Source organism: Scylla paramamosain, chromosome 9 (genome assembly GCF_035594125.1).
Source record: "Scylla paramamosain isolate STU-SP2022 chromosome 9, ASM3559412v1, whole genome shotgun sequence".
In the NCBI taxonomy this organism is placed as follows: Eukaryota; Metazoa; Arthropoda; class Malacostraca; order Decapoda; family Portunidae; genus Scylla; species Scylla paramamosain.
The window spans coordinates 23,792,501-23,806,168 of NC_087159.1; the positions used below are offsets into that span (position 1 = coordinate 23,792,501).

General features: G+C 40.0%; 1 protein-coding gene across 7 annotated transcripts in view; it reads right to left on the minus strand.

The window, feature by feature from the left end:
- Nucleotides 1-13,668, minus strand: part of LOC135103725 (stress-activated protein kinase JNK-like) — a 310,917-nt gene that overhangs the window by 277,191 nt on the left and 20,058 nt on the right. For 2 of the 7 annotated variants that reach the window (XM_064010373.1, XM_064010362.1), the window contains exon 2: nucleotides 12,754-12,827. The exons of the other annotated variants lie outside the window; for them this stretch is intronic. The gene's annotated coding sequence lies outside the window, so the exon portion shown is untranslated. The remainder of the gene's footprint in view (nucleotides 1-12,753; nucleotides 12,828-13,668) is intronic. 7 annotated transcript variants of the gene reach the window in all.

Consider the following 13,668-nt stretch of genomic DNA (forward strand, 5'->3'; position numbering starts at 1 on the left):
AGAGAGAGAGAGAGAGAGAGAGAGAGAGAGAGAGAGAGAGAGAGAGAGAGAGAGAGAGAGAGAGAGAGACCCAACTTGATGTAATACCATGCTTCCATCAATTAAACCACATCCCTCTTGACACAAAACATAATAATACATAGCATTACAACTTTGAATCAATATTGGTTTATAATAAGTTACTGCACTCAATCATCTGTTTACATCTCATGTAATTATTTCTAACACCTATACTTAAATGGTGTGCAAAATTAATGAAAAACACCACTGGAACACATACTGATAATTTAAAATAATTGCTGACAATAGATGGCCCCATATGCATGGCCACATGTTGTCAGAAGTTACTTTTCAAAGTTATATTTATTACAAAAGGCAAAACAAATATTGTACTAAATACAAGTATCTTCAGATGTGTGTATGTGTGTATTTACCTAGTTGTGACATGCGGGAGAGAAGCTAAGTTCATACTGTCCCGTCTCCATGACCTTTTTTTTATCAAACTTTTCCTTAAAGTCACGAATATTTCTAGCACACACCACTTCTCCACTCCTGTCCATTCCATACCTCATTGTTTCTATAAAGGAAGCTAAATTTCTTTATGTCCCTTCTGTAGGTGGCTGCTTTCCATGTCCACTTGTTTCTCTTTCACTCATTACAAGTAAATCTTCTCTATCTAGTTTTTCCATCCCACTCAGTAATCTGTAAAGAACAATCATATCTCCTCTCTCTTGTCTCTTTTCCAAGGTTAGGAGTTGCATCCTAGCTAGTCTCCTCATATGGCAGATCTTGCAATTCTGGTATCATCTTAGTTGCTGCTCTGTGTATAACTTCTAACTTTCTTGTGTGCTTTTTTTCAAGTGGTGACCAAATTACCACTGTTCTAATCGTGGACATATCATTGTGGTGATTATTTTCCTCTTCATTTCTCCATCTAGATAAGCAAAGGCAACTCTCAACTTTATTTCTTTACACTAGCTTACCTGGGTCTCCTCCATAACTTTAATTCACTCCATCAGTTTTTTCAATGTCACTTTCTAGGGTCAACACCCTTTTTTGCCACAGTTTTGTGTTTACCTCTCCTGTACTAAACTCTGAAAAGGTTTCACTTTGATCCAGCTCCATTTTCCCCTTCTATTTTTCTTTTCCACCTCTAATTTTATTTATTTATTTATTTTTTTTTAAATTCCTTATGGAGACAGGAACACTACTACTTCATCTTCCCATATCACAACAGGCTTATCATCGTTGCAGAGCTGCTACCCTGTGTTCTCCCAGCTTGGCTGCTCGTGTGTGTGTGTGTGTGTGTGTGTGTGTGTGTGTGTGTGTGTGTGTGTGTGTGTGTGTGTGTGTGTGTGTGTGTGTGTGTGTGTGTGTGTGTGTGCACTAGGGCTGGAGTAAATACAAAAACTGCATATTTGAATACAAATATGAATACTTCAAATTCCAATGAATGTGAATGCAATGAAGTGCTGGTTATTTAAATATGAATACAATGGAACTTTGGCTCATACACTTAATCCATTCCATGACTCAGTTCACATACCCCAAAAAATTTTTCACACTGACATTACATTTTATTTTTTCTGTTTTCTAAGACAAAAGAATATAGAGTCAAATTACAATAGCCTTGATTATAGACAAAAAACACTTTTTTGCTTTTTTTTTTGTTCTTCAAGATAATACAGATTGTTAATTTTGCCATTTTGTACTGCCTGGTAATGTTGGAAACACAAATGCCATTCTCATGTTTTGCTATTATTTCCTTCTTGAATTTCACAGTAATATGCTTAGGTTTCATGTTACCACTATCACTTTTTACTTCTATAGGAGCCATGATGAGGGCTAAAATAATTCAATCAGAATAAATAAATAAATAAATTAAAAAAATATAAAAAAAACTGATATTTATGAACACAGCAATAGGACAAAAACCATTCACAGCTGGCACACCAAAACACAACTGAGCATGTATTTCCTGGTACCATGTTTGTAGCTGTTCCCTCTTTGTTTACAAAACAATGACTGGATTGCTGTGAACACTTTATAGGATCTATTTCATCCCTATATAGTAAACTTACATTGAGAATATGTCCCTAAAGACACTATTTAAACAGAAAATACATAAACAGATCATAATTTTCTCATAAAGAATAAAGGTAGCAATGGGGGTTAGATGCAGACATTAGGAAATTCCATCTTTTCATTTGGTTTCTGGTAATGAATAGTATTTTGTGTACATCATAAGTACCACAGTACAATAGAAACTCAAGATTTCAATCTCCATCAATGTCCCATTACTGTTCTTATGGACAGTACCTGACAGGTAACCAAACTTTCCTGTACACTGCCATCCTTCCTCCCAAACAGCTCATTCATTTCCTCATATCATCACCATCATAAAACAAATTACCAAAGTAATTTTTCAATGATTTCTGGATTTTTGCCTAAATGAAGATGTGATTTAGGCAAAAACTAGAAAGCACTGAGAAATTAATTATGTAGGCCATTTGTTTATGAGGGTGATATGAAATTATGTTATGTAAGTATCAGAGTCAATGAGAAACTAATTTTTATTGGATGTAAACACAAACACACATACATAAAAAAAATAAATAAATATAAATAAATAAATAAATAAAAGCACTAAGTATGTTTCTTCATGCAGCCAGCCACTCCTACCATCTTACTCCCCTCTCAACCCACCCCCTGCCACCATCATTCTCACCAGACTGCCTTCCATTATGTCTATTCTCCGTCCTTCCTTGTCTTACACCTCCCTCATATCTTTTCTATGTTTATTCGACTCCATCTGTTGGCTCTGATGAAGTCTCCACTATATCCGATTCAGAATGGGGCTCTTCTTTCGCAGCAAGAGTGTGGGAGTTTTACATGCATTAATGTGAGGGATTGTGTATATAAAAAATTTTGCCTCAAATAGTAGACCACTTTAAAGTGAAAACACATGTATAATCTCATGTAAATGGAGAGTTTATTGTATTTGGCTAATCTTTTAACCAAGTCTTAAGCAATGTTGTGGACAGCAGCAGACAGATACGTTCATCAATACAGTTTAGGTCATAACATTGGATTCTGAGCACAAGCAGTTCAAGGGCAGACAGCCGCATACAAAAGGATAGCTAGGAACACATCATGCTATTAACAACATGGCTAAGACTTGGTTAAAAGCTTAGCTAAATATTGAGATGAAACATATCCCATAAAGAAGGGCTCCTCAAAGTACAGGTCAGGACCCATTACTAGGTCATAAGCTTTTGTTCAATGAGTTGCCATATCATAAACAGATATATGAGCAACAATTCAAATGTAGCAAAATGTTTGTGTGCATGTGTGTGTATCTACCTAGTTGCATTTAACTAGTTGCGAGATACAGGATAAGACCCACGGTAGGCTTGTGCTGTCCCATCTCCATATCGACTTTTATCCAAATTTTCTTTAAATTTATTTATTTATTTTTTTTTTTTTTAATGTAGGAAGGATACTGGCCAAGGGCAACAAAAATCTAATAAAAAAAATGCCCACTGAAATGCCAGTCCCTAAAAGGGTCAAAGCAGTGGTCAAAAATTGGTGGATAAGTGTCTTGAAACCTCCCTCTTGAAGGAATTCAAGTCATAGGAAGGTGGAAATACAGAAGCAGGCAAGGAGTTCCAGAGTTTACCAGAGAAAGGGATGAATGATTGAGAATACTGGTTAACTCTTGCGTTAGAGAGGTGGACAGAATAGGAGTGAGAGAAAGAAGAAAGTCTTGTGCAGCGAGGCCGCGGAAGGAGGGGAGGCATGCAGTTAGCAAGATCAGAAGAGCAGTTAGCATGAAAATAGCGGTAGAAGACAGCTAGAGATGCAACATTGCGGCGGTGAGAGAGAGGCTGAAGACAGTCAGTTAGAGGAGAGGAGTTGATGAGACGAAAAGCTTTTGATTCCACCCTGTCTAGAACAGCAGTATGAGTGGAACCCCCCCAGACATGTGAAGCATACTCCATACATGGACGGATAAGGCCCTTGTACAGAGTTAGCAGCTGCGGGGGTGAGAAAAACTGGCGGAGACGTCTCAGAACACCTAACTTCATGGAAGCTGTTTTAGCTAGAGATGAGATGTGAAGTTTCCAGTTCAGATTATAAGTAAAGGACAGACCGAGGATGTTCAGTGTAGAAGAGGGGGATAGTTGAGTGTCATTGAAGAAGAGGGGATAGTTGTCTGGAAGATTGTGTCGAGTTGATAGATGGAGGAATTGAGTTTTTGAGGCATTGAACAATACCAAGTTTGCTCTGCCCCAATCAGAAATTTTAGAAAGATCAGAAGTCAGGCGTTCTGTGGCTTCCCTGCGTGATATGTTTACCTCCTGAAGGGTTGGACGTCTATGAAAAGACGTGGAAAAGTGCAGGGTGGTATCATCAGCATAGGAGTGGATAGGACAAGAAGTTTGTTTTAGAAGATCATTAATGAATAATAAGAAGAGAGTGGGTGACAGGACAGAACCCTGAGGAACACCACTGTTAATAGATTTAGGAGAAGAACAGTGACCGTCTACCACAGCAGCAATAGAACGGTCAGAAAGGAAACTTGAGATGAAGTTACAGAGAGAAGGATAGAAACCGTAGGAGGGTAGTTTGGAAATCAAAGCTTTGTGCCAGACTCTATCAAAGGCTTTTGATATGTCCAAGGCAACAGCAAAAGTTTCACCAAAGTCTCTAAAAGAGGATGACCAAGACTCAGTAAGGAAAGCCAGAAGATCACCAGTCGAGCGGCCTTGACGGAACCCATACTGGCGATCAGATAGAAGGTTGTGAAGTGATAGATGTTTAAGAATCTTCCTGTTGAGGATAGATTCAAAAACTTTAGATAAGCAGGAAATTAAAGCAATAGGACGGTAGTTTGAGGGATTAGAGCGGTCACCCTTTTTAGGAACAGGTTGAATGTAGGCAAACTTCCAGCAAGAAGGAAAGGTAGATGTTGACAGACAGAGCTGAAAGAGTTTGACTAGGCAAGGTGCAAGCACGGAGGCACAGTTTCGGAGAACAATAGGAGGGACCCCATCAGGTCCATAAGCCTTCTGAGGGTTTAGGCCAGCGAGGGCATGGAAAACATCATTACGAAGAATTTTAATACGAGGCATGAAGTAGTCAGAGGGTGGAGGAGAGGGAGGAACAAGCCCAGAATCGTCCAAGGTAGAGTTTTTAGCAAAGGTTTGAGCAAAGAGTTCAGCTTTAGAAATAGATGTGATAGCAGTGGTGCCATCTGGTTGAAGTAGAGGAGGGAAAGAAGAAGAAGCAAAGTTATTGGAGATATTTTTGGCTAGATGCCAGAAATCACGAGGGGAGTTAGATCTTGAAAGGTTTTGACATTTTCTGTTAATGAAGGAGTTTTTGGCTAGTTGGAGAACAGACTTGGCATGGTTCCGGGCAGTGTCTTGGCACAGTCTCTTCAATAAATTCATTCCACACTGCTATGCTCCTGTGGGGAAAGCTATGTTTCTTGATGTCTTTTCTACAAACACTCCTTTTCAATTTCCTTCCATGTCCTCTGGTACCTCTCATATCTGGTATCACAAGATCATCCCTATCAAACTTTTCCATCCCTTCCAATATTCTATATAGTGCTATCAAATCACTTCTTTCCCTCCTTTTTTTCCAGTACAGTCAACCCAATCTCTTCAATCTCTCTTCATAACTATACCCTCTTAGGCTTGTAGGGATTTTAGTTGCAGCTCTCTGAATTCCTTCTAGCTTTCTGACATCCCTCTTCAAACTTGGTGACCACATAATGCTGTGTACTTCAATCTTGGACATATCATTGTTGTTGTCAGTTTTTTATCATATCTTTATCAATATAGGTGAACACCATCTTGATGTTTCTCCAGTGATCTTGTTTATGTGCTCCTCAAATGACAATTAGAAATGGTTACTCCCAGATTGTAGATGCTGTCACGCCTATAAGGGATCAGGATGACAAACGACCCAGTCGTTTACTCGCTTTAATGCGGTTAACCTGTAGTGACAATTAATTTGACATCAGCACGAGTATTGAAATACAAGAAAACATCCGCATGCACATAAGGCACATAAGCATCATAAAGAAGTAACATTCTATCATAACAGAGAGCAATATAATAACCAAATACATGATGGTTTATGTTACTGTATGTAAAGCGTACGTACCTCATGTCATTATTCCTCGGCATTTATAAGTGAAATGTTCAATAGTTTTCTATTTGCATGAAAACGTGTAATATGTGTAAGTATCAGTATTTAATGCTATATTAAGCACCGAAGCTGATGCTCACTTGTTAGTGGTGTGGGGTTAACCTGCTAGTCGCCTGCGGGCATCACTCACGGCCAAGTCGCGCTCAGACAAAGACGGGCAGGATGGTGACCGAGGTAAATACTTTAATTTTGTAGTAAAAACTGATTGTCATAGTGCCAAGTCAATTGCATGTATTGTTAATGAATATTGTAATATGTTGAAAGTGTTTAATATCAGTGTATAATGTTATTTTGTAAGAAATTGAGACCGAGAACTTGTTCGCAGTTCTTACGGTCATGCCTACCTCATCAATAAACGTGTCAGGGAGAAATGACTTTCCTCGACCCTACGATGATGGGTGTGATCAGTAAAACAGATCACCTGAGAGCCAATTGATGCCCAGCCGGTGCGGCTACAGTAAGAACTCGACCTACAAGCAAGAAATTGGCTCCATGTGAAACCGTAGCAAGAGTGAGTCACAGGACGAGGGGACGCTGACGTAAGCCTATAGGTTGACCTCTGAGGCCCCGGGGTCAGCTCTACCCTTGACGACAACCACTCCCTTCGACCCACTGTGCCTCGCCACCATTTTGTAGAACCCATGGTCACAGGCAAGAAAGTATAATATTATGTAAGTGCACTGAATTGAGTAGCCTAAGTGAAAATTACCCACAATTAGCTAGTATTAAGAGTGGTAATTTTAATTGCTCTTTCAGTATCTCAGTATTGACACAATTAAGTTGTTAGATATGTCTGATACTGAGGAAATTAATGCCGTAGATGGCCTTAGGGAAGATGAGGGTGAGCAAGTGGACAAGGATCAAACTTGTATTGAAGAAGTTAGTGTCAGGGAGTGAGTGCTGACCGACAAAGGAAGAGAATATCAAGTCAGTGTAACCAAAGGAAGAGCAGAGTCCTGTAAGTGTAAATGGAGCAGTGTTACCAGCAAAATTAAGAAAGGACTAAAAATTGTAATTAGCCCCTTTGAATTAGAGCCCATGTCAAGTGAAGTAATAGAGGTATTTCATCAGTATTATGTGGAATACACAAAACTGGTGGAACTAGAGCCAGAAAAGTCAGAGGAGCTAAATGAAGAGCTAGAACACAATCAACAAGTTCACCATGAAATATTAGAAAGTATAGAATGTAAAAGAAAGGAGTTAAAGAATGACAGAGGATCAATTTGTTCTAGCAAACGGTCTAGACATTCTAGAGTCTCATCTACTTCATCACGTTCATCAGCACAAAGAAAGCAAGAAGCAGCAGCAAAGGTAGCCAGACTTAGAAAGGAAATGGAATATCATGATAATTTAGAAGAGGCAGAAGTTAGGTTAGCTAAGACAAAAGCAGAGGCAGAAGTTATGTTAGCTAAGACAAAAGCAGATGCAGAAGTTATGTTAGCAAGAGACCAGGCAATGTTTGCAAAGAAAAAGAAAGAGAGAGATTTAGCAGTTGCTAGTGCAGAACTTAATGCTCTTAGCTTAGTTGAAGAAGTGAAAATGCTTCCAGGTAATGATGAAAGTGTAGAGAAGCAAAATTATCTTCAACAATACATAGTCACAAAATGAAATGAAAGCACAAGCAATTGCAAATCAACAAAGTGACAATGCCATGCCTCACAAATATGTTACATTCCATGACCCACAGGAACCTTCTTCTTGCAATAGAGATAATGAATTGATGACAAATGAAGTACATGGACAAATATTTAGTGAACCTCAGGTAATAAATCTCAACCCTACAGCTCAAAGTCTTGTACCAAGCTCTCGTAGACACACTCATAATGTCAACATGCCTAATAATGTGAGACAGAATCATCAATCCTTTTCCCATCCTGGGGGAATCTTTGCAATCAACATACCTGATCCCAAGTGGAGCCTCCCTCCAATAGAGCCTAACACTTTTGATGGAGAACCCATGGAATTTCCAAGTTGGTTGAAAAACTTTGAAACTTATGTAGAGTCTAAAACTTCTATTGGTAAAGAGAGACTTGCCTACTTAGACAGGTATACAACTGGTGAGGCAAAGGATGCCATTAAAATGTTAATGCACTTTAACTCTGATGCTGACTATGTGCAAGCAAAGAAAATTCTTAGTGATAGATTTGGAAACAAAAGCATCATAGCTGATGCTTACACAAAAAAAGTTAATGAATTGGCTACCAATCTCTCCGCATAATGGTCCAGCATTAACAGCATTCTCAGATTTTTTTAAGTGCTGTTTAGCTGCAATGAAACACACTTCTTATTTTTCATTTCTGAATGACCCGAGAGAGCAGAGAAAGGTGCTAGCAAAACTCCCAGAACATACTGTTCATGACTGGAGAAAGCAAGTAATGATATATCTTGATACTAACAGTAATAACAACACTCCTAGTAGCAATGAAGAGCACCACCCACCCTTTGAAATGTTATGTGAATTTGTCCAGAAAGAAGCAAAAGGAGCAAGCAATCCATTTGTTTCCTGGAATTCAGTAAGTAGGGAAGTAAATGACTGGATCAAAACTCACACAAAGGCAACCAATTGGAAACCAAGGGAATCAAACATCATGACAAAGAATAGAGGGAGTAGAGCTTTCATGGCTAAAGCAATTGAGGAGAAACCAATGTGGTCATTCCAAAGTAAAGTAAATGTACAAGCCAACAAACTTATTGGAGTGTTGTGTAGGTTTAGGGAAGAAAGCATTGCACTTGTATGTGATATAGAAGCAATGTACCATCAAGTGAAGGTCAACCCAGAACATAGAGACATGTTAAGATTCCTTTGGTGGGAAAATGGTGATCTTAATAATGAGATAGCTGAATACAGGATGACAGCTCACCTGTTTGGAGCTACTTCATCTCCAAGTGTAGCCAACTTTGCTCTTAAGAAAGCTGCAGATGACTACGGGTGTGGATCTGATGCAGCCAAGTTTGTAAGAAACAACTTTTATGTTGATGATGGTTTGAAGTCAGTAGCTACAATGGATGAAGCTGTCACTCTTATTCAGCAGAGCAAAGAATTATGTTACAAGGGAGGTTTTAACCTTCATAAGTTTTTGTCAAACAACAAAGCTGTATTAGCTGCAATTTCTCCTCATGAGAGAGCAGATGGAATTAAAAGTTTGGATTTTAGTAGGAATGAAGACACACTGCCTATAGAAAGAACTTTGGGAGTTGAGTGGTGCATAGAATCTGACACATTTCAATTTAGAATAAAGCTGAAAGACAAGCCACTCACCAGGAGAGGCATTCTGTCAACAGTGAGCTCTATATATGATCCATTAGGTCTAGTGTCACCTCTCATACTGACTGGAAAGCAAATTTTACAAGAATTATGTAAGAATGCAGTTGAATGGGATAATGAGGTGCCAGATTATGTCAAACCTAAATGGATAAAGTATCTCCTGATCATGATGGCCTAGTAAGAAAGGTTAACGTCCTGGTGTCAGACTGTAATCTCGACAACCAGGGAAGACGCACAAAGGCAAACAGGACCATCATAGAGGGGCCAATACATAGTCTAGTATTGCTGTTAGCAGGTAATGCATAATAATAGACCGGAGCATCCCCGCCAAGGAGCCAGTGTAACAAAACATATTATGTGCTAATCCTAGTTTTAAGGTACATACTAATCTTAATCTAAGGTAAATTGTTACACAATTTAGGGGAGCCATGTTACTGTATGTAAAGCGTATGTACCTCATGTCATTATTCCTTGGCATTTATAAGTGAAATGTTCAATAGTTTTCTATTTGCATGAAAACGTGTAATATGTGTAAGTATCAGTATTTAATGCTATATTAAGCACCGAAGCTGATGCTCACTTGTTAGTAGTGTGGGGTTAACTTGCTAGTCGCCTGCGGGCATCACTCACGGCCAAGTCGCGCTCAGACAAAGATGGGCAGGATGGTGACCGAGGTAAATACTTTAATTTTGTAGTAAAAACTGATTGTCATAGTGCCAAGTCAATTGCATGTATTGTTAATGAATATTGTAATATGTTGAAAGTGTTTAATATCAGTGTATAATGTTATTTTGTAAGAAATTGAGACCGAGAACTTGTTCGCAGTTCTTACGGTCAAGCCTACCTCATCAATAAACGTGTCAGGGAGAAATGCCTTTCCTCGACCCTACGATGATGGGTGTGATCAGTAAAACAGATCACCTGAGAGCCAATTGATGCCCAGCCGGTGCGGCTACAGTTTACGCCTTAACAAGCTGTCAGAACAATAGACACAAATACAATACATATACACTCAACCCCCAGCTATCGCGAGAAATTGGTCCCTTAACATCGCCGTGATAGCTAAAAACGCGATAGCCATTGTTAAGAATACATAGGAAAAAAAAAAATTGTTCGTGGCCCGCCAGAGTAGCAACACAATTCAACATATTGGCACCTTTTTTTTTCCCTCATCTCACCATGATTTATAGATCAGTCTTGAGGAGGACATGATTTGAGCTTCGCACAGCATTATGTCCAGCACTATCACTAGTGATGTTCATATGTGCCTTAATGTGGTCCTTCTTAAGGTAAATACCTCTCACTGTAGACTCGTTGATGCCGAACTTAGCGCCCACTGAACTTTTACTTTGTCCACTCTCGATCAATTTCACTATCTCATATTTCACAGCATATGTAAGGTTCTTCCTCTTCTTGATTTCTTTCCCAGGCGCCGCTGTTGCCTTTCGCTGGGTCGGGTTGGGTGGTAGCGATCTCCCTGGGTGGCCAGGAGGGGGAGTAGAGGCCATTGTCCCGAGATACACACGCATGACCTTGAGATTCACCACGGCACGTGCCACTCAGTCAACTGTGGCGGGAGGGACTAGAGGGATGGGGGAGCGGGAGAGTGGCTGGATAAGGAAGCGGGAGTGTGCAAGCCAATCACGGCCTAATATGTCAGTCAAATTCAGCCAATTAGCAAGCGAATCTGGCCAAGAAATATGACGTAGCTGTCACGTGAACATCCTGGACATACAGTATAACGACTCATGGGCCGCGATAGCTCCACTAGGATTCGCGTTAGCCCATTTAATGTGTTTTTTATTGTTCCCGTGATAGCTTTAAACCGCGTTAGCAAAACCCGCTATAGCTGGGGGATAAGTGTAATAATATCCAATATTCAGTGTACTTTGACTTAACCAGAATGCAACACTTACGACTATGAGGGTCTAGGGTTTATGGAGAAAGCAGAGAGAGTCACGACACCTCTCTCCCTGAAGCCTGGGCACAATCTGCCCCCTTCTGAGGCCGCTGGGCCAGATATGCGACCCCGGGTGACCCGTCCCACCTACAGAGGTCCCTCTGTGTCTTATCTACCTTACGCGCCATGTCATCAGCTTTACCGTGTAAACACAACCCTCACTACCTCTCTACAGCTAAGCTAGTTCCTCCCACACAACTTCACTACTGCAATCAACTACTATAATAAATGCAGTTTCCTTAGTTTCTACTCTTTCCTTAGTGTTACACATGATCGTATTAGTCTCTTGCCACCAGCCTCACAGGACCTCGTGAGGCGACACAGCTGGCGACTACACAGATTTTTCTTGTTCCTATAGTAATTTTCTCATTTCCCAAGTAGTTGCCTTCTGTTCTCTTCATACCCTTTCCAAACTTCACCACACATTTGGCATTAAACTCCATGTTCCACTTCAATGACCATTCATTTATCTTTAGTCTTAATCCAGAGCTTTACAGTCTTCTTCATTTGTTACTTTTCTCATAATCTTAGCAACATCAGCAAAGAGACTCATGTAGCTTGTCACACCTTCCATCATGTTGTTTACATATATTGCAAACATAACTGATTCTAGTACTGGTCCTTGTGGAACTCCACTTATTACCACTCTCCATTTTGACTTACTGCCTCTGATTACTGTCCTCATTTCTCTGTCCATCAAAAAGTCAATCATCCATTTTAATAACGATCTTCCGAGTCCTCCTTTATTTTTCAATTTTCATATTAGCTTTCTGTACGGTACTTTATCAAATGCAGTCAGCCCATCCATCTCTCTTGCATTATGTCTATTACTCTTGAGTAGAAGCTTATCAAATTTGTTACACAAGATCTTCCTTCTCTGAATCCAAGCTGTCTCTCTGTTATCACATTGTTGTCTCTGAGGTATTTCACCCATCTGTTCTTGATTATCTTTTCACAAATCTTTAATGCCACACTTGTAAGTGATACTGGTCTATAGTTTAGTGGGTCTTCTTTACTTCCAGCCTTGTGAATTGGGATAATATCTGCCTGTTTCCAATCTTTAGGTACTCTTCCTTCCAACAAGGTGGTGCTGATTATATTGTGTATCACTTTGGCTAGTTGTATATGGCTACCTTAATCGAGTCATACTTTGTCCAACCGCTGTTCCCGTGCTTGGACAAGAAGCGCCGTACTAAGTAGCAAACAATTCCCCCTGGGGGAGGAATGACAGGGTAGCAAATTAAAACCAGCATTACTCACACCCACCGTCATTTAAGCCAGCATGGGCAATGCGAAACCTACTTACCAGGCTCTCACCCAATAGGATTCTGGCTGAGGACGCCACCATCAGACCAGGCAGTTGGCTGTCTTCTACAAGGCCTGCCGCAGAATGAAACATCATTAGCAAGCATAACACCTCTTGCAAGAGCACCTCAGGCCTTTGGAATGGACACAGAGGCTCTATGACCACCCCTCCAGCCTGCGGGGAATTGGTACCACATCCTCATTAAAGCCATGAACCCACTGGGCTTTTGACAGGAAGAGCACTGCTGTCCCCCCAGAAACCTGGAAATGCCAGCATGACTACTGTAGCGCAGGCTAAGTGAGCTTGGTGCTGGGCTCAGCAAATCACACAAACGGTCCCACCCGAATGGGATAGAGAACCCAAAAGAGCAGTTAGACTCCGTATTAGTGAGGCTGTTAAGGGAACTAAAGCCTGGCAGAACCCCATTGCTCTACGACCGTTTGATAAGGAAGGATGGAATATTGTCCATCTCCCAACCTCACATTCGTCTGATTATATTGTGTATCACTTTTGGCTCCTTTAGAATCCAGTTCAACACACTATCAGGTCCCACTGCTTTCCTTACATCCAGCTCTTCCAACATATTCTTTACTTCTGTTGATGTTATTACCTCGTTCAGATCAGTCCCATTTTCCATCACTATCCTTTCTTCCCTAAAATAATTTTCTTAGTAAACACTGAGTGGAAGTATCTATTGAACACTTCAGCCATCTCTTTTGGGTCTTCAAGCATTTCTTCTCCAACTTTTAATCTGCTAATCTAATGTCTTCTTTACACTTCACTTTTCCGTTGATAAAATCTATAAAACAGATTTGGTTGGTCTTTACATTTATCCACAACATTCTCTTCATAATTCTTTTGCTCATCTCTATGTATTTTCACATATATGTTCCTCTTTCTTATATAATTGGCCCA